Raw genomic sequence first — 21,272 nt, 5'->3', positions numbered from 1 at the left:
CCCCCCACCCCAGCCCCTGGCAGCTGCCCCTCTGCGTCTGTCTCTATGGACTTGTCCATCTTGGATATTTAGTATAAGTTGACCTTTGTGTTAGACTCCTTTTACTAAGTTTGACGTTTTCAAGGTGCGTCCACATTGCAGTATGTATCAGTGCTTCGTTCCTTTCAAGGCTGAGCGATATCCCATTGCGTGCATGTATCACATGTATTTATTCGTTCATCTCTTGGTGGACGTTTGGGTTGTTTACACCTTTTGGATCTTGTGGATAGTGCTGCTGTGAGCGTTTATGTGCAAATATCTGTTTGAGTCCCTGTTTTCAGTTCTCTTAGGTGTATACTTCGCAGTAGAATTGCTGAGTCATATGGTAATTCCAAGTCTCATCTTTTGAGGAACCGGCAAACTGTTTTCCACAACAACTGAAGCATTTTACAGTCCCACCAGCAGTATGTGAGGGTTCCAGTTTCACCACATCCTCACCAATCCTTGTTATTTTCTATTTATATTTTTAAATTGTATCCATCCTCCTGGGTACAAAGTGGTATCTCATGTGGGTTTGATTTGCATTTCCTTAATTATTGGTGATGTTGAGCATCTTTTGTGTGCTTCTTGGCCGCTTGTGTCTTCTTTGGAGAAGTGTCTCTTCAGGTCCTTTGCCCATGTTTTAATTGGGTGGCTGTGTCTGTTTGTTGCTGAATTTGCTCTATCAAATTTCCACCAAGTGTTGCAGATCAGTTTTTGTCCAGGGACATTTCAGTGTCTGAGCCGGAGGTCCCTTTTGAAGAGGACATGGGTTCCTCCAGTGTCCTTCTGTGGGGGCTGAGTCACCATGACCCCACTGGGACCCTGAGGACATTCTCAGAAGACCCGGACCCTAAAGCCACATTGAGCTCCAGTGTCCCAGAAGCAGTGGTGTCACATCTTGTATGTGAGGTGCCAATGCCCAAAGACCATCCTGTGAAGGACCCAGGGGGTGGGAGGAAGGGAGGGGTTCTGGGAACCAGTGACCCATCCTGCCCACCTGACAAGGTGGGACTCAGCAGCAGGGGAACCCAGGGCTGCCCTGTCTTGCTAAACTCTCAGTCCAGACTCTAAAAATAACCAGGCGGATCTGGTATAAGTTGATTACCGTAATTGCAGCTGTGTGATGTCATGCTGCCAGTCCCTTGAGGCCGTTTTCCCGGGACAGCAGAACGTACCAAGGCAGTGCAGTCCACCCGCCACCGAGAAGCTTGCACTCAGAAGCTGCATGAGGGCTGGGGTTAGCAGGAAGCCTTTGTGGGCCCAGGCAGGTCTGATTCAAGAGTCAGGGAGGGAGAAAGGAGAACTGGCTCTAGCTTCTACCAGCAGGTGCTCTGTCCCAGCAGTGCTTCTAGGGAGGGGTTCCTATCCCAGTTCACAGCTGGGAACAGACCCAGAGAGGCTGAATGCCGAGCTGGCCATACAGCAGGGCGGTGAAGGAGCACGGCTCTGGCCTGCCTCTGCCCTTGTCTCTCTGCTTCCGCAAGTCATACTGAAATCTCTCCTTTGTATCTAGACCCACTTCTCAAGGTGGTACTAGGACCTGACAGGGGCAGAGTGAAGGACCCTCAAGGCTCTCTTCTGTGTCCAGCGGGCAAGGGCACGTCAGGCCCCCAGCATCCATGGGTGTCCGCGCACACAGCAGCCATGTCTGTGTCTGTACCTGTCAGGCGGGCGCTGGCTGAGCGCCACCTGGTCATGCCTTCCTGGGCCTTCGCCCTCTTTCACTGAGACGTGAAAGAGCAAATTTACATGAGGGGCTTATAGGGACTCCTGCCTTTTCGAGGAGGCTGAAGGAGGCTGTGGATGGTTATTTATGGTTGCATTTTCCGCCTGGTTAGCAAGCAGGTGGGTGGGTGGCCCGGAGTCCCAGGTCACGGTGCCCTGGCTTTTCCGCACACGTGTGCACGACCGTCACTGAGCAGAGGAGCCTGGTGGCCGCGTACACTGGGCTGGGTGGGACCCTTGGCTTAAGTCCTGGCTCACTCTCTGTGTGGCCTTGGGCAAGGTAGCCTTTCTCTGCCTTGGTTTCCCCTTCTGTAAGACAGGGAACAAAGTTGTCTTTGTTACCTCTGGCAGATGTCGCGTTGATTAAGTGGGACAACGTGCGTGAAGCGCTTAGAACAGGGCCTCTCGGGAAGAATGTAGAAGTCTCGCCGGTTAATGTTGAATCAGGGCGAGAGGGGTGCTGGGGGAGGGGCAGAGATGGGCAGGACCACCTCTGTCTGAGGAGCCCTAGATAGGTGGGGTGACAGATTTAAGTCTGAATCGCAGTGCCCTGCTGGGTGGGAGAGGGGACGGTTGCCCAAGCAGTGGCACCAGGGTCCAGGCCGGGGATGTCCTGACCCATCACCCCCAAGCCGGGGCTGGCACTTCAGGGCACAAGAGCCCTGGAGCCGAGCGAGCCTGGTGACCCGCACAGTCATCAGCAGGCCACTTGGGTGGCCAGTCTTTTTCCAGCCAGGCCTTGCCCTGGGTAAGAAATTAATTGTAACCTAATTGGCAGTTTCCTTTGCACAGAAGCCGGAAAGAACTGCCAGTGAGGCTGGTGATTAACTCGGCATCAGCTGGGAAATCACATTTGGGCAGGAGCGTCCATCATCTGAGCGAGGCCTCTGCATCTGGCCTGGGCGGGTGGGGAAGCATGGGTGGTGGCCCCGGGTGCAGCCTGGGTGCAGCCTGGGCCCCAGGCCTCTGGGAGCAGAAGGCTGGGGCTTGTGTGCCGGGTATGAGTCTGGGCTGCTGGCACCCGGGCTGCCGGGCTGCAGACCTCGGGTGCACGCCTCACTCCCCCAAACTCCAGCCTCACCCTGACGCCTTCCCCACTCTCAGCAGAGGGCTGCGTGCATGGCGTGGTGGGGTGTCAGGGGACCCGGGCCTGGTTGCGGTTCCGCTCTGAGGGCAAGAGGTGAATTGTGTTTCCCAGTGTTGGATGGGGAGAGTGAGGTCTACAGCGAGAGCTCAGGCAAGGTGTGCATGGCAGAACTTTTCGCACGTGTGGAGGAGGGTGCCTGTCCGTGCAGGGCCGGTGGGGCCTCTGAGGCACGGGCTGGCCCTCAGGTCTCTCCTCCTCCGTCCAGCTGCTCTTACAGGCCGCCGGCCGCCCTGTCCAGCCAGGGCCCAGGAAGACGGGCGTCCGGGGAGACACTGCACCCCCACATGGGGTCCCCTGCCCTCCCCACCACGGACCACACAGAGAGGGCTCAGGCTGGAGGGATGATGGTGGGAAGGGCCCAGAGAGCTGTGCTGTGTGCGAAGCCGCAAACCAGACAGGCAGGCAGGAGCGCGGGCTCTGTACCAGGCAGAACTCTCAGGAGCGTGGAGAGCCCTGGGCACCCAGTGTGTGCCAGGATGGCTGCTTGCTCCTGCTTGTGTGTGGGCCCAAGCAACTGGCCCTTGCTGGGTGCCCAGGCCAGACCAGGAAGGCCACTCAGACTTGTGGCCACCCTGGCACGTGCTGCCCACTGAGGGCTGCTGGCAGCATTTGGGGGAGAAGAAATTTACGACTGGAATCAAGGCTGCACTAGTGGTGACTGCTGTCGTCATTGGGCGTCAGGGCAGAAGATAGCCCTGGCATTTACTGAGCACCCAGTGTATGCACTAAGCTGGCCATCTGTTGGGTACGCCTGCAGAGGCCAGAGTTTTCTCCATGATTTTGTAGACAAAGGCTTCAATTCGCAGCATCGGGACTGGGACAAGCTGTCAGATTCCCCCCCTCAGGGAGACATTGGCTTGTGACTGAGTACAGCTTAGCTGAGCCAGGGACGCATGGACAGAGGCAGCTGGCTCTCAAAGTGAGCTGTCTGGGCTTCCCTGGTGGTGCAGTGGTTGAGCATCCGCCTGCCAACGCAGGGGACACGGGTTCGAGCCCTGGTCCGAGAAGATCCCACATGCCGCAGAGCAGCTAAGCCCGTAGGCCACAGCTACTGAGCCTGTGCTCTAGAGTCCGTGAGCCACAACTACTGAAGCCCACACACCTGGAGCCCATGCTCCGCAACAAGAGAGGCCACCGCAATGAGAAGACCGCGCACCACAACAAAGAGTAGCCCCTGCTCGCCGCAACTAGAGAAAGCCCGTGAGCAGCAACAAAAACCCAGTGCAGCCAAAAATTAATTAATTAATTAATTATTTTTAAAAAAGGTGAGCTTCCTGTGGATGTCAAATTGCTAGAGCCCACCCAGGCCTTCCCTTCACACCTCCTCTGTGCCAGGCATCAGGCAAGGTTGTGGGGATGCAGTGGTGAGCAAGACAGGCCCAGTGCTGGCCCTGTGGGTCTTTACAGTCTCTGCTTCTTTTAGCATCAGGTCGGTGCTCTGGGAGTGAAGGGGGGAAAGGCCAGCATGGCTGGGGGAACGCGGGGAGAGGGCTGAGCTGGGCAGGGGCTTGCCTAGGAGAGAAGACGGGGTGGGGGACCACATACCCGGGGGTCGTTGGCAAGGCTGGGAAGAGTGAGCACGAGGTCCGGAGCCAGGGTACCACAGTGGGACCTGCAGGCATCGGGCACAGGAAGCCCAGCGAAGGGCTCAGAAAGACACCTGGGAGCAGGCGTGTGTGGTGGCTGCCCGGGGCAGGCGGGAGGCCAGGAGCCCTCTGAACCCTGGGTGCAGGGAAGGCAGGAGGAAACTGAGTTGTTGGGCAGGGTGCACTGAGTGGTCACACAGGACTTCTGGGGTTGGCACCTTGGCACGTGTGGGGAGGAGGTGTGGCCACACAGGCAGAGGGAAGGGCTCTGAGCCAAACTCAGCTGGCCTGGGACTGGGCTCCGCCTTCTCTGTGGGGAGAGCCAGGGCCAGGGCCACGTCATGACTACTGACTGTGGGTTCAGGCCCTGTGACCTCTGTGGGCCCCTTTCCCCATGAAAAAGTAGGATTATATTTCATGACTATTAATATAAAGACAAATATAATCCAGGCTGCTTTATTGTTACACAGTCCTTATTATTACATTTTTTTCTTCCTTCTGACTTTAACGTCAACTAAAACATTTGTGTGGGCCCCTGGGCACTGTGCCCACTGTGTGCGCTGAGGCAGTTAGAGTGGGAAGCGCATGCCCCAGCATCTGCAGTGTCGGTGCCTATTGGAAATGGAGGACCCCTGGGACTCTGGCACTAAGGGTGGGCCCACATGGCCAGACTTGTGTGTGCGCTCTCCCAGTGGATGGTGAGCCCCTCAGCCATTCAGGTCTCTCCTGTACCTGGGTACTGTGGTGCTGTGAGCCAAGGCAGGAACCACAGCAGAAACCTGCAGTGCATAGGCATTTACCTGGCTGGTGGCAGGCAGCCAGGGCAGCGTGGGTAGGATGCCAGATGGAGCCAGGAATTTACTGGTTCTGTTCTTACTCGGTTCTAAAGGAAGAGTTGTGGGCACATCTTTAAAACATACGTGACACCAAAGCACAGGCAGCAAAAGAAAAAATAGATAAATTGTATTGCGTCAAAATTTAAAACATCAAAGGACACAGTCAACAAAGTGAAAAGGCAGCCTGTGAAATGGGAGAAAATATTTGCAAATTGGCTGTCTGATAAAAGATTACTATCCAGAACATATAAAGAACTACAACTCAACAACAGCAACAAAACCCAATTCAAAAATGGGCAAAACGGGACTTCCCTGGCAGTCCACTGGTTAAGACTTCACCTTCCAATGCAGGGGGTGCAGGTTCCATCCCTGGTTGGGGAGCTAAGATCCCACGTGCCTTGCTGCCGCAAAACCAAAACACAAAACAGAAGCATTATTGTAACAAATTCAATAAAGACTTTAAAAAAAAATGGGCAAAGCACTTGAACAGACATTCCTCCTGAGAAGAAGTAGCCAGTAAGCACATGAAAAGATGCTCAACATTACTGATCATTAGGGAAATGCAAATCAAAACCACAGTGTGATATAACCACACACCCATTAGGTTGGCTACTGTCAAAAAAAATGGCAATGAAATGGAGTTATTTGTAATGAGGTGGATGGACCTAGAGTCTGTCATACAGAGTGAAGTAAGTCAGAAAAAGGAAAACAAATACCGTATGGTAACACATACGTATGGAATCTAAAGAAAAAAAAAAGGTTATGAAGAACCTAGGGGCAGGACAGGAATAAAGACACAGACGTAGAGAATGGACTTGAGGACATGGGGAGGGGGAAGGATAAGCTGGGACGAAGTGAGAGAGTGGCATGGACTTATATATACTACCAGAAGTAAAATAGATAGCTAGTGGGAAGCAGCCACATAGCACAGGGAGATCAGCTTGGTGCTTTGTGACTACGTAGAGGGGTGGGATAGGGAGGGTGGGAGGGAGACACAAGAGGGAAGAGATATGGGGATATATGTATAGGTATAGCTAATTCACTTTGTTATAAAGCAGAAACTAACACACCACTGTAAAGCAGTTATACTCCAAAAAAGATGTTTAAAAAAATGGCAAATCACAAGTGTTGGCAAGGATGTGGAGAAATTAGAACCCTTTATTCACTGTTGGTGGGAATGTATAATGGTGCAGCCACTGTGAAAAACAGTGTGAAAGTTCTTCAAAAACTCAAAAATAAGATTACCATATGATCCAGCAATTCCACTTCTGAGTATACACTGAAAATCAAGGTCTCAAAGTGATATTTGTATGCCCATGTACATAGCAGAATTATTCGCAATAGCTAAAAGGTGGAAGCAACCCAACTGTCTATCAGTGGATGAATGGATAAACCAAATGTGGTATATCCATACAACAGAATACTATTCAGCCTTCAGAAAGGAAGGAAATTCTGATACATGCTACAACATAGATAAACCTTGAGGACATTATGGTAAATGAAATTAAGCCAGTGACAAAAAGCCAAATGCTGTATGATTCCACTCGTATGAGGTACCTGGAGTAGTCAGATTCAGAGACAAAATGTCACATGGTGGTTGCCAGGGGCTGGAGGAGGTGGGGAATGGGACTTAGTGTTTAATAGGTGTAGAGTTTCAGTTTTGCAAGATGAAAGAGTTCTGGAGATGATGGATGGTGGTGGTGGTTGAAAAACAATGTGAATTTATTTTAATGACACTGAAATGTACACTTAATGGTTAAGATGGTACGTTATGTTATGTGTATTTTACCACAATTAATTTTAAAAACTAGGATCCTCTTTACCCCCAAATTCATTATGCTCAGTAGAGCCTTCCCTCATCTGTGCTTTTTTCCTAAGAGCAAAATTACATTACAATCCCTTGCAAAGCCAGCCTCCAGCTGGGACAAAGCATCGAGATGCTGGTGTGTGAACATAATGCAGGGTGACCCTGCCTGAGAGTGCACACGTGTGTGTGCGTGTGCGTGTGCACGTGCACATGTGTGAACGAGCACACATGTTCTGCCTAACGTCTCCAAGTGACAGTGTTCCTCAGTTACCAGTATGTCATTTCCTGAGCCAGGGTCAGTGATTTTGTTCTCAGCTGTTCTCATGGCTGTTTGCTCAACACCAACTGCTGGCCTCACTAAGGCGGCTAGTGCGCTAAAGGGCACCTGCGTGCTCCACGAGAGCCTTGTGAGCACAGGAGGGGCATCCACGAGGCTCCATCCAGCTCATCCTGCTGCTGACCATCCACCTATGGCTCCCAGACCAAGCCAGAGTGTCATAGCCAAGTCTGATCTGATCTGAACCACCTCCCTGGCCCCACCCCCTCTCCTATCCCCAATTCTGACCATTTCCCAAATGTGCCCAACCGTTACCCACATGTGTTCATGAAACCATTTATGTATCAGTTTGTTCCTTCCTTGATTCATTCATTGGTTCACTTATTAGTTTGTTCTGTCAGACAGTTCTTTCAGGCAGAGGGTGACATGATTTGACTAACCCTGGCTGCTCTGGGGCAAGTGGGCTGTGGGGTCAAGAGTGGGCTCAGGGAGACGGGTTGGCATCATGGTGTTGTCCAGGTGAGCGAGGTGAGGGTGCACAGCAGCTTGGGCGGGGGGTGGCAGAGGGCAGTCTGTGGGCTGGTGTAAGGGATGGAAGAGGGAAGGGCTCAGAGTGAGTCTGAGGTGCATGGCGCCTAGACTGGGGTGGGGAGGCTGTGTGGTTCTCTAAGCTGGACTGAGACAAGGGAGAGGATGGAGCAAGTTGGTAGAGGTGCATGTAGCACTCAGGAGGAGGTCAGGGCTGGTGAACGTGGCAGTCCTCAGCCCAGAGGCAGTCATTCGAGCCATGGGACTGGCTGCCGTTTGCTAGAGGAGAATCTGGAGAGAGAGCACCCGGAGGATAAGCCAAGAAGGAGGAAAGGCACATGGGCGTGAGCAGGCTGGCTAATAGGAGTGAAACTGGAGAGCACCAAACACAGGAGGTCCTAGAAGCAACCAGAGAGAAGAGAGAACACCAAGGAGGGACAATTAGAATAAGCACAGAGCTTTCAGAAGCAGGGCAGCAGAAACATGCCTTTGAAGGACAGAATAACAGTCCTGCAGAATTCTCTACCCAGCAAAAGTGCCTTCCAAGAATGAGGTAAAAGGAGATAGGCAACATTCCAGAAAAAATTCAGAATAATGATAGTGAAGATGATTCAGGACCACGGAAAAAGAATGGAGGCAAAGATCAAGAAGATGCAAGAAATGTTTAACAAACACCTAGAAGAATTAAAGAACAAACAGAGATGAGCAACACAATAACTGAAATGAAAAATACACTAGAAGGAATCAATAGCAGAATAACTGAGTCAGAAGAACGGATAAGTGACCTGGAAGACAGAATGGTGGAATTCACTACCACGGAACAGAACAAAGAAAAAAGAATGAAAAGAAATGAAGACAGCCTAAGAGACCTCTGGGACAACATTAAATGCAACAACATTCGCATTATAGGGGTCCCAGAAGGAAAAGAGAGAAAGGACCCGAGAAAATATTTGAAGAGATTATAGTCAAAAACTTCCCTAACATGGGAAAGGAAAGCCACCCAAGTTGAGGAAGCGCAGAGAGTCCCAGGCAGGATAAACCCAAGAAGAAACATGCTGAGACACACAGTAATCAAATTGACAAAAATTAAAGACTAAGAAGAATTATTGAAATCAACAAGGGAAAAATGACAAATAACATACAAGGGAACTCACATAAGGTTAACAGCTGATTTCTCAGCAGAAACTCTACAAGCCAGAAGGGAGTGGCAAGATATATTTAAAGTGATGAAAGGGAAGAACCTACAACCAAGATGACTCTAACCGGCAAGGATCTCATTCAGATTCAACAGAGAAATCAAAAGCTTTACAGACAATCAAAAGCTAAGAGAATTCAACACCACCAAACCAGCTCTACAACAAATGCTAAAGGAACTTCTCTAAGTGGGAAACACAAGAGAAGAAAAGGACCTACATAAACAAACCCATAACCATTAAGAAAATGGAGTAGTAACATACATATCGAAAATTACCTTAAACATGAATGCATTAAATGCTCCAACCAAAAGACACAGGCTCGCTGAATGAATACAAAAACAAGACCCATATATATGCTGTCCACAAGAGACCCACTTGAGACCTAGGGACACATACAGACTGAAAGTGAGGGGATGGAAAAAGATATTCCATGCAAATGGAAATCAAAAGAAAGCTGGAGTAGCAATACTCATATCAGATAAAATAGACTTTAAAATAAAGACTGTTACGAGAGACAAGGAAGGACACTACATAATGATCAAGGGATCAATCCAAGAAGAAGATATAACAATTATAAATATATATGCACCCAACATAGGAGCACCTCAGTACATAAGGCAACTGCTCACAGCTCTAAAAGAGGAAATCAACAGTAACACAATAATAGTGGGGGACTTTAGCACCTCACTTACACCAATGGACAGATCATCCAAACAGAAAATTAATAGGGAAACACAAGTTTTAAATGACACAATAGACCAGATAGATTTAATTGATATTTATAGGACATTCCATCCAAAAACAGCAGATTACACTTTCTTCTCAAGTGCACACAGAACATTCTCCAGGATAGATCACATCTTGGGTCACAAATCAAGCCTCAGTAAATTTAAGAAAATTGAAATCATATCAAGCATCTTTTCTGACCACAACACTATGAGATTAGAAATCAGTTACAGGGAATAAAACGTAAAAAAACACAAACACATAGAGGCTAAACAATACGTTGCTAAATAACCAAGAGATCACTGAAGAAATCAAACAGGAAATCAAAAAATACCTAGAGACAACGAAAACACGACGTTCCAAAGCCTATGGGATGCAGCAAAAGCAGTTTTAGGAGGGAAGTTTATAGCTATACAAGCCTACCTCAAGAAACAAGAAAAATCTCAGTCTAACTTTACACCTAAAGGAACTAGAGAAAGAAGAACAAACAAAACCCAAAGTTAGCAGAAGGAAAGAAATCATAAAGATCAGAGCAGAAATAAATGAAACAGAAACAAAGAAAACGATAGCAAAGATCAATAAAATAAAAGCTGGTTCTTTGAGAAGATAAAGAAAATTGATAAACCATTAGCCAGACTCATCAAGAAAAAGAGGGAGAGGACTCAAATCAATAAAATTAGAAATGAAAAAGGATAAGTTACAACAAACACCACAGAAATACAAAGCATCCTAAGAGACTACTGCAAGCAACTCTATGCCAGTAAAATGGACAATCTGGAAGAAATGGACAAATTCTTAGAAAGGTATAACCTTCCAAGGCTGAACCAGGAAGAAATAGAAAATATGAACAGACCAATCAAAAGCAATGAAATTGAAACTGTGATTAAAAATCTTCCGACAAACAAAAGTCCAGGACCAGATGGCTTCACATGTGAATTCTATCAAACATTTAGAGAAGAGCTAACACTCATCCTTCTCAAACTCTTCCAAAAAATTGCAGAGGAAGGAACACTCCCAAACTCATTCTGTGAGGGCCACCATCACCCTGATACCAAAACCAGACAAAGATACTACAAAAAAAAAAAAATTACGGACCAATATCAGTGATGAATACAGATGCAAAAATCCTCAACAAAATACTAGCAAACAGAATCCAACAACACATTAGAAGGATCATACACCATGATCAAGTGGGATTTTTCCCAGGGATGCAAGCATTCTTCAAATCAATCAATGTGATACACCATATTAACAAATTGAAGAATAAAAACCATCTGATCATCTCAACAGATGCAGAAAAAGCTTTTGAGAAAGCTTTTGTCATACATCCATGTATGACAAAAACTCTCCAGAAAGTGGGCATAGAGGAAACCTACCTCAACATAATAAAGGCCATATACGACAGACCCACAGCAAACACCATTCTCAGTGGTGAAAAACTGAAACCATTTCCTCTAAGATCAGGAACAAGACAAGGATGTCCACTCTTGCCACTGTTATTCAACATAGTTTTGGAAGTCCTAGCCATGGCAATCAGAGAAGAAAAAGAAATAAAAGGAATCCAAATTGGAAAAGAAGAAGTAAAACTGTCACTGCTTGCAGATGACGTGATACTACACGTAGGGAATCCTAAAGATGCCACCAGAAAACTACTAGAGCTGATCAATGAATTTGGTAAAGTTGCAGGATACAAAATTAACGCATAGAAATATCTTGCATTCCTGTACACTAATGATGAAAAATCTGAAAGAGAAATTAAGGAAACACTCCCATTTACCATTGCAACAAAAAGAATAAAATACCTAGGAATAAACCTACCTAGGGAGACAAAAGACCTGTATTCAGAAAAGTATAAGACACTGATGAGAGAAATTAAAGATAATGCAAACAGATGGAGAGATACATACAATGTTCTTGGATTGGAAGAATCAATATTGTGAAAATGACTATACTACCCAAAGCAATCTACAGATTCGATGCAATCCCTATCAAATTACGAATGGCATTTTTTTGCAGAACTAGAACAAAAAAATCTTAAAATTTTGATGGAAACACAAAAGACCCTGAATAGCCAAATTAGTCTTGAGGGAAAAAAACAGAGCTGGAGGAATCAGACTCCCTGACTTCAGACTATACTACAAAGCTAATCAAGACAATATGGAACTGGCAGAAAAACAGAAATATAGATCAACGGAACAGGATAGAAAGCCCAGAGATAAACCCACACACCTATGGTCAACTAATCTATGACAAAGGAGGCAAGGATATACAATGGAGAAAAGACAGTCTCTTCAATAAGTGGTGCTGGGAAAACTGGACAGCTCCATGGAAAAGAATGAAATTAGAACACTCCCTAACACCATACACAAAATAAACTCAAAATGGGTTAGAGACCTAAATGTAAGACCGGACATTATAATGCTCTTAGAGGAAAACAGAGGAAGAACACTCTTTGACATAAATCACAGCAAGATCTTTTTGATCCACCTCCTAGAGTAATGGAAATAAAAACAAAAATAAACAAATGGGACCTAATGAAACTTCAAAGCTTTTGTAAAGCAAAGGAAACTACAAACAAGATGAAAAGACAGCCTTCAGAATGGGAGAAAATATTTGCAAATGAATCAACAGACAAAGGATTAACCTCCAAAATATATAAACAGCTTGTGCAGCTCAATATTAAAAACACAGGGCTTCCCTGGTGGCGCAGTGGTTGAGGGTCCGCCTGTGGATGCAGGGGGCACGGGTTTGTGCCCCGGTCCGGGAAGATCCCACATGCCATGGAGCGGCTGGGCCCGTGAGCCATGGCTGCTGAGCCTGCGCGTCCGGAGCCTGTGCTTCGTGACGGGAGAGGCCACAACAGTGAGAGGCCCACGTACCACAAAAAAAAAAAAATCATAAAAACAATCCAAATCCAAAAGTGGGCAGAAGACCTAAATAGACATTTCTCCAAAGAAGATATACAGATGGCCAAGAAGCACAACATCACTAATTATTAGAGAAATGCAAATCAAAATTACAATGAGATGTCACCTCACACCAGTTAGAATGGGCATCATCAGAAAATCTGCAAACCACAATTGCTGGAGAGGGTGTGAAGAAAAGTGAACCCTCTTGCACTGTTGGTGGGAATGTATTGATACAGCCACTATGGAGAACAGTATGGAGTTTCCTTAAAAAACTGAAAATAGAATTACCATACAACCCAGCAATCGCACTACTGGGCATATACCCAGAGAAAACCATAATTCAAAAAGACACATGTACCCCAGTGTTCATTGCAGCACTATTTATAATAGCCAGGTCATGGAAGCAACCTAAATGCCCATCAACAGATGAATGCATAAAGAAGATGTGGCACATATATGCAATGGAATTTTACTCAGCCATAAAAAGGAACGAAATTGGATCTTTTGTAGAGATGTGGATGCATCTAGAGACTGGCATACAGAGTGAAGTAAGTCAGAAAGAGAAAAACAAATATTGTATATTAACGCATATATGTGGAACCTAGAAAAATGGTACAGATGAACCAGTTTGCAGGGCAGAAATAGAGACACAGATTAGAGAACAAACACGTGGACACCAAGGGGGGAAAGCGGCGGGGCTGGGGTGTGATGAATTGGGAGGTTGGGATTGACATATATAGGCTAATATGTATAAAATGGATAACTAATAAGAACCTGCTATATAAAAAAATAAATAAAATAAAATTCAAAAAAAAAAGAATGAGGTAAAAGTTTTAAAATGGAGGGGGATAAGAAAAACACAGACACAGATTCACGTTGGCTGTGAATGGATGAGGTGGAAGGTGAGGGCGTGGGAGGGGCAGCAGTGTTGCCAAGTGTCCAGTTACGTCAGCCATGGGTTCATGGATGTTTGTCACAGAATATACTTTTGGCATAAATGTTTTGCAAAATATATTCTGTACATATCAAATATAGAACTGGAATAAAGAGAAAACGTGAACGGGATATGGGAGGAGGGGCGTGAGGTGGATGAGGAAAGGGTGATGGTGCCAAGCACCCTTGTCTGGGCCTTGGGGCTGGAGGGACCCCCCACAGGGACAGCTGGCCCGCAGGGGGAGGGGCCGCCCCCGGGGAGGAGCCCACAAGATCTGGTTCCCATTCCCAGTGAAGATGATGGCATTAGGAAACCGTCTGTTAAGGAGGTTCTGCTGGACCATAATAAGACTCATCTGCATGATCTGGTGCTCATCAAGGGCAGGAGCGGGGCTGCCTGGTGAGTGGATTCTGCAGGAAGGGCCTGCCTTGCACACAGATTCAGGCGCTGCTGTAACCCCACACGGTTCTCAGATCATACCGTCTCACAATGTTTTTTCTTTCTTGAGAGCCCCAAATTCTGGCTTTCAAGGTATAGTCCTAGGACATTTCTAGTTGTCTGGGGCCCTGGGTGTGTCCATGACCACAGTGAGTGTGACTCACCCTGGTTAGCCAAGGGCACCCGGTTAGGAAGTAACTGCCTAGATCTGGCCTGGCATGGTCAGATGGCAGCACATCCTCCACTGAGGGTGGCGAGGAGGTCGAGGGAACCTCAGGGGAGCTGTGTGTGGCCCCTGATGGCCAGGGCTGATCAGGAGAGCTGGTGAGGTGAGCCTACGGTCAGGGCTGGGCAGGCTCAGTGGGTCTCACTAAATGAACGAGAGAATGGGGAAGGGGGGGTGAGTGTGCAACAATGTGAGAGTGTGGAACCACGTGCGTGTGAGATAAGAAGTGTATATGTAAGAGGGAGATGTGTGTGTATCAGTCTGCGTCCAGTCAGGAGACAGTACCCACACAGCAAAGGAACCAGGAGAGGTTAACGTAAGAGTTGGTCAGCAGTGGTGAGTGTAGGAAGGCTCTGTGGGCCACCCTCAGGCTAAGGGCGGACACCCAGGGAAGGGGCCCCCTCCCCAGGCTGGGGTCACAGCCCACTGCACGTGGAGAAGTTGGCTAGGTTGTGCAGGCTAGCAGGAGGCCACCGTCCAGGCACAGGGGAATTGAGGCTGTCAGCGGGCATACAGAGGCGTCCGGTCTGGGAAGCTGTGGGAAGGTGATCGTGGGGTAAGGGCGTGGGCTGTGCTGGCACCGAGGGACGGTGTGCGTCTGGCACGTGACTGAGGTGGAGCCCAGGGGATGTCCCCACACCCTGTGCCGCAGAAGCAAGGGGTGACAACCAGAAACTCTTGTCCACCTGCGGTGTCCTCCACTGCAAAGAAGGGTGCTCAGAGCATCCCATGCATGTCTGAGAACGTATGCCCCTGTGACCAGTGTGGGTAAGAGTGCCTGTGTGAGTGTGCACGCACGTCTGAGCTTGTGGAGAGTTAAATGAGCGAGAGTGAGGTGGGGATTTGGGCCTGGTTCTGTCTGCATCCAAATACAAGTAAATGACACATCCCAGCCAGGTATGGAACATTGAAAGCTGCCCTTCCGGGGTAGAAGAAGGCTGGTGACTGCATGCGCCGCATGAGACCGTCAGCGCCCGGGTCGCTCTACTTGTAAAGATGTTGAAGGAGGCCCTGCTCGGAGCAGAGCGGCACCTCACCCCCACTGAACCTTAGTTCCACATCTTCTCCCTGCAGGGGTGGGGCAGGGTGGGAGCAGATGGGGTCTTGGACTGATGCACCTCTGCCACCTCCTGCATGCCCGGGCACACACACAAACACACACACACACACACACACACGCCGTGAAGTTTCTTGGGGTCTCTCCAAACGTGAGCAGCGACTTGGGCCTTTGGCAGTTGTGTCCTGAGCAGTGCGGGACCCGCCCCTCCTGTGTGAGCAAAAACCAGCTCCTTACCCCTTGCTGTGGTGCCGGGGCAGCCTAAGGAACCAGAACCTCGAGGTGATTTCATGTTCTATCCAGGCAGAAACATGAAACTGTGTGGGGGGAGAATTCTGTCACCCGGTGACATTCAGGGATGGAAGGCATGGATGGGACAGGCTTTGCAAGTCCTGCTGTGTTGACCTGCCCGAAGTTCCAGGGGAGACTCTCACCAGAGGCAGGTCTGAGCTTACAGGCCGGGAAGCTCTTCCTGGCAAAACGATGCCGGCAGGGAGGGGCGGTCAACTGGCAGGGCCCTGGGCTTCTCAGCGGGACCAGCGTCTGCCCTGATCCTGACTTCCACCACCACTTTGTTAGCCATTGTACCAAACCCCGAGATGCAGAATCTCCAGCTGTTTGACCTTGGGAAAGCTTCTCACCTCCCAGCCTCAGTGTTCCTACCTGTGAAATGGGGCAGTGAAGGGATTTGCGCATGGTGATTGTGAATCCGAAGTGAGAGCTTTGTACAATATGAACCTGTGCAAAGGCTGCTCCTCCTCTCCCCAGCCTGCCCTTCTCTTGTTCACAGTTGAAGAAAGCGAGGTCCAGAGGAGGCCACCACTCTGCAGAGGCTGCACAGCCCCACGAAACTGGACACCAGCGACGGCCCGTCCCAGGCTCTCCTCATTCACCCACCGGGATTGGCCACATCATTTGTGGGGCCCAGCGTGGAATGAAGATGTGGGCCCCTTGTTCTAGAATTTTGAAGGGTTTCAGGACAGTGACAGCAGGGCATTAAACCAAGCACGGGGCCCTGTGGTCTCCCCAGGCTATACCCCCTTGAGGCCAGCCCTGCACCCACGTCCTCATTCCCCACCTCGGACCATGTGTTTTTCCATCTGAAAGTGTTTGTGACAAGGAGGAGATTAAGGCAGCCGTGCCCTGAGCAGGGACCACCTGGGAGGCATTTTACATGCATTTAAGTCTGTTTCTGCTCACAAGCATTGCCCAGCCCACAAATCCCTTTAGGCAGCAACAGACTGAGCCCCACACGGATCCCGTAGGGCTTGGCTCTGTGAGATGAGAGCGGGCAAGGCCCATTCTCTCCTGCACATGTGGTCTGTATGGTGGGGACTGGACCAGCTTGGAGGTAGGGGCTCCCGGGAGCTCGGGCCCCTCCTACCTCCCAGACCCCGGACCATTGAAAGTGCATGCACCCCAGGGGGCCCCGGAGGAGGAGCCCTGTTCTGGATCTGTTCCTCCCTACCTGGCAGGCGGGGCAGGCCTCTCCCCCCCGCCACAGAAGACCCATCTGTAAGGTCCCCCCACTGGTGGCTCCAAGGGCAGCTGGTTCTTGCACAGCTGACCGGGGCCGGGGATGGGGTGTGTGCGTGTGTGTGTCCCCAGAGGATGAGCCGGCAGAAGCTGTGTTCCTCTCCTGACACAGGCTCAGTCGTCACACAGCATACTCTCGCTGGTACTCCGGGGGCCAGGAACGCAGACCTCACCTCTCCACGGAGGGGTCTGGCAGACCACGGAGAGCTGGTGGCCTAGCGGGCTGGCAGACACAGGCTGCCCTTGGCGGTGTGCTGTCTTGTGGACCAACATCCACCCTGGGCTCCCCACCAGCAGAGTTGCCTGCAGCTCTGTGAGACGGGACCCGCTGGCAGCATCCCAGATCACTAGCGGTCGGTGCGCGCCTGTCTGCCAGGATGAGGAGGATGCTGGCGGCCCTGGCCCTGGCTGAGCCCCTTCCCACCCAGCGTGGTGTCACGAGCCTGGGCTGGCACCAGGCCACCACCACCCTGTCAACCACTGGGAATTACAGTCTCTCAACCTCTTTGTTGCCGGGAATGCAAGCTTCCCAAGAGAAGGTGAGCCCTTGGGGACCACCTTCTTTGCAGGCTGGTGTTGCTGACTTGCGGTCACCACGCAGGGCTCAGCGGGGCAGCGGGCACGGTGGCGGCAGGGCCCGGCCCGCTGTGAAGTGGGGTTGAGCAGGCCGGAGAGGGGTGTGCTGCTGGAGGGACTGCCGTCCGAATCCCAGTTCTCTGGCTGGCTGTGTGTGTGCCCTTGAGTGTGCAGACAGCTTTCTTTTGTTCCCGCCTCAGTGTCTGTTTGCAAAGCAGTGGTCCCGTTGGCACCCCCGTCTGGGATTGCGAAGAAAATGGAGGGTCGGTGTGTGTGTGTGAGGGCCGGGGGGGCTTGGCCTTGCACTCTGTCGGTCCAGCCGGCTGCGCTCACTGCACACCACACCGCTGTGAGGCAGCGGGCCAGGTCCTCTGGAGAAGGCGGCGGTAGAGGGAAGGGAGACCCACCCTTCTCCTGTGCGCGGGGCAGTGAGCAGCAGCGTCCTTCCCCCTGCCTGGCCACCCGCCACCCCAGAGCTCCCGCTAGAGCCTCTGACTCGCAGCCTTCATGGACCGTTGGTTGGAGGGAAAGGAAGCCTGGCTGCTGCTCGTGATTCGGGCCCTTGTCTTGTGGCAGCAGAGCTGTGGCTGGTTCTCATCCCCCTTCTGAGCCTGCCTTCCCAGACTCGGCCAGGCCGGGCCGGGCAGAGTACTGCTGTAGGCTGGGAGCCCATCTGATTTCTGTGAGGAGCACAGACTGGGGCTTACTCTGCCAGGCGGCGCGGTGGGGCTCCGGCACGCTCCTAGTGGGGGACGAGCCCCATCAGGGTCCCCTCTGCGGCTGTCCCTCCCCTCCCATTGGGTGACTCTCCTCTCCTGTTGGGTGAGGAGACACCACAGGAAGTACTCCTGCCTTTGTCTCAAGAGCAGTGATGAAGATGTTAAAAAAAAAAAAATCAATATATAAGTCATAAATTGGAAGAAGATATTTTCAAATGAAGAAAAAAGAAAAAAAAAAAGCAGTGATGAGCAGTGTTGTAGGATCCTCTTTGGAACCCCAAACTGTGAGCTTCTCCTGGGAAGCTCGAGCCTGTGGAGTGAATCCTAGCTGTGTGGGAGGACCTGTCAGCCGTGGCCCATCACTCGGCCCAGCTTGCACAAGGTCTGCTCCGAGGCGGTGCCACTGGCTGCCCTTTAACAGGAGCAGGGAAGAGTCCAGTCCTGTGGCCGTTTGGGGCTGACACAGCCCTCTGAGCTGCCTGCCTGTCTGTGGGCATCAGCTACTAAATCCCAAAGAAGTCAGCCCTGAGTGCATCTGCGGGGCAGCCTGTGTCTTCTTGGGCCAGTAGGGAGGGTGTGGGGACAGGAGGGTGGCGTTCAGCCACGTGTGGGCAGCTCCTGCCGGTGGTCTCTGCCCACGAGACCCCAGGGTGGGGGAAGCAGTGTCTCAGCTCTCCCTCCCCAGAGTTCCCCAGCATGACTTCTTTCTGCGGCTCCTCGAGCGGCCTCCGCCTTGGATGGCAGGCAGTGTGATGCTCTGGGGTGGATCCTCCCCCAAGAGGCTGCAGGGCAGGAAGGCCACGGCATAGAGCCTCTCTCAGGGCACGGGGCTGGCTCCTGGAGGTCCTAGCCTGCCCTTCCCTGTACCGCACCTGCAGAGGCCCAGGAACCTTGGGTCCCACTCCAGGGACAGCACTCCTAGGGAGCAGATTCCTGAAGGTCTAGTAGGTCAGCACCAGGCGGGCAGCCCCCTTCCCTCCACCTCTGTCTTTAGTGTGGGGTGTGCAGGGCCAGGCCTTTGGCTCTAGCCAGAGCATCGCTCTTTCCCCCCCTTCCTCTCCCCCTTTCACCTGATCCCCTTTCTCTTTCCACTCCTTCCCTCTCTCTCCCTCTGTTTCTCTCCTGCTCTCACCCTCTCACCCTTGCTCTGTGGTCCAGGCCTGTCTGTCAGGGCAGCACCCACACTGGGCACTGGGCTGGCAGGACCGAATGCACACTTCCCTCCAAGTTGGCATTCCCAGCCTGGCTGCCTTCGAGGTCATCCTTGGGAAACCTCCCTCAGTGCAAGCAGCCTTCTAGTTTTCTTACTGTTTTACCACTTTGGGATGCAAAAGGTCTCACCTGTTCTCTTCACCCGACTTCACCTGGCACTTGGTTGTTTCCCACACCCAAGGGAGTCCTCAAGGGCCCAGGGAGACCCAGGGTTCCTCTGCTCGTGCGGAGTGGACCGGCCACTCACCCGCATGGCTGCAAGGGAAGCGGGATGTAGGTGGAAACAAACCGATGGAAAGGAGAAACCGGTTACACAAAAGTACAGTGTTTCTCATGTTTGCTTTGTGCGTTGGTACTTTTTTGTGCTTCGTAGAGTAGGTTTTTAAGCACTTGCAGGTTTTTTAACCATTGCTTGCCCATTTATCCACCTTTTAAAAAATTCTTACTATTTTATAAAACTTCTTGTGATGAAAAATGCTGAACATACACAAAGTCAACAGAGTTAGTAGGATGAGGGCTCCCGTGGGCTCACCCAGCGCAGCCACGGTCAGCATCCGCCTTCCTTGTGGCATTTACAGCTCTACCCCCAGTCCCTTGGCGATCAATTTCGGCAGAATCTACATAGGTTGAAGCATAAATCTTGGCTGTACACTGTTAACCAGTGGATGTGCCTGTGTGAGCCACGCCCGTATCGGGATACAAAGCCTTTATGTTCCCCAGAACATGCCTCCTGCCCTTCCTGGTCTGGTGCCTCCCCCCGCCACCAGCAGGTAGCCGGTCTGATTTCTGTCGCTTAAAATCAGTCTGGAGCCATGACGTGTGATTCTTTCATGCTGCCCCTTCTACTTGGCAGGATGTCTGTGAGATCCGTCCAGGCTGTCATGTGTATCAGTGGCCCTGATGGACCACCGTTTGCTTATCTCTTCACCCGCTGGAGCACATCTGGACTCTTTCCAGTTCTTGGCTCTGTGAATAACCCCAGCATTTGTGAATAAGTCATTTGATGGACTATGTTTTCATTTCTCTTGGATAAATGGAGTGGAATTTCTGGGTCATATGGTAGGAGAGTGATTGACTTTAGCTAAAGATTTATTAGTGCTCTGTTCGTCTTTGGTGACTCCTGCCTGCCCTGCTTGTCTGGCAGCATCTTGTACCCTTGAAAACTCTGGCTCCAGGTGATTTGTTCAGAAGCCTGGGTGAACTCCCCGCTGAGTGGTTCACCTGCTTATCAAACTTGGGTAATTGAGAGCGATTTTGCAACGGTTTTAAGCTGCCTCACTTCCTCCTTTTTCTGTTTTAAAGCGGTGTCCTTTCAGCTAGTGTTTTTTATTTAATATTTATTTAGTTAGTTAGTTCGTTAGTTATTTAGTTGCGCTGGGTCTTAGTTGCAGCTTCCAGGCTCCTTATTTGTGGCTCGCAGTTCTCCTTAGTTGCGGCTCACCAGCTTCTTAGTTGTAGCAGGTGGGCTCCTTAGTTGTGGGATGCGAACTCTTAGTTGCAGCATGCATGTTCCCTGACCAGGGAGCAAACCCGGGCCCCCTGCTTTGGGAGCACAGAGTCTTAACCACTGCACCACCAGGGAGGTCCCTCAGCTAGTGTTTAGCTACATAGATAATTGTGTGTTGATGTACTTAGGACTGCAGATGAGAAAGACCTACTAAGATCAGAATTTTAAATTAGTGAAGTTTTCTTTTCTGGTCCACAAAGAATCTACTATTAAAATGTAAAGTGGGGGATGATGGGATGAATTGGGAGATTGGGATTGACATATATACACTTTGCATACTATGTATAAAATAGGTAAGTAATGAGAACC

At 50.3% G+C, this 21,272-nt stretch overlaps 1 protein-coding gene across 8 annotated transcripts in view; it reads left to right on the top strand.

Annotated features, from left to right (window-relative positions):
* Positions 1–21,272, top strand: part of RET (ret proto-oncogene) — a 262,367-nt gene that overhangs the window by 208,888 nt on the left and 32,207 nt on the right. The window contains exon 1 of one of the 8 annotated variants that reach the window (XM_070043831.1): positions 17,425–17,488. The exons of the other annotated variants lie outside the window; for them this stretch is intronic. The gene's annotated coding sequence lies outside the window, so the exon portion shown is untranslated. Of the gene's footprint in view, positions 1–17,424; positions 17,489–21,272 lie in introns of those variants that run through there. 8 annotated transcript variants of the gene reach the window in all.

The sequence above is a fragment of the Globicephala melas genome, chromosome 16 (genome assembly GCF_963455315.2).
Source record: "Globicephala melas chromosome 16, mGloMel1.2, whole genome shotgun sequence".
In the NCBI taxonomy this organism is placed as follows: Eukaryota; Metazoa; Chordata; class Mammalia; order Artiodactyla; family Delphinidae; genus Globicephala; species Globicephala melas.
The sequence above is the reverse complement of the archived record's forward strand: the minus strand, read 5'-3'. Positions and strand labels throughout refer to the sequence as shown.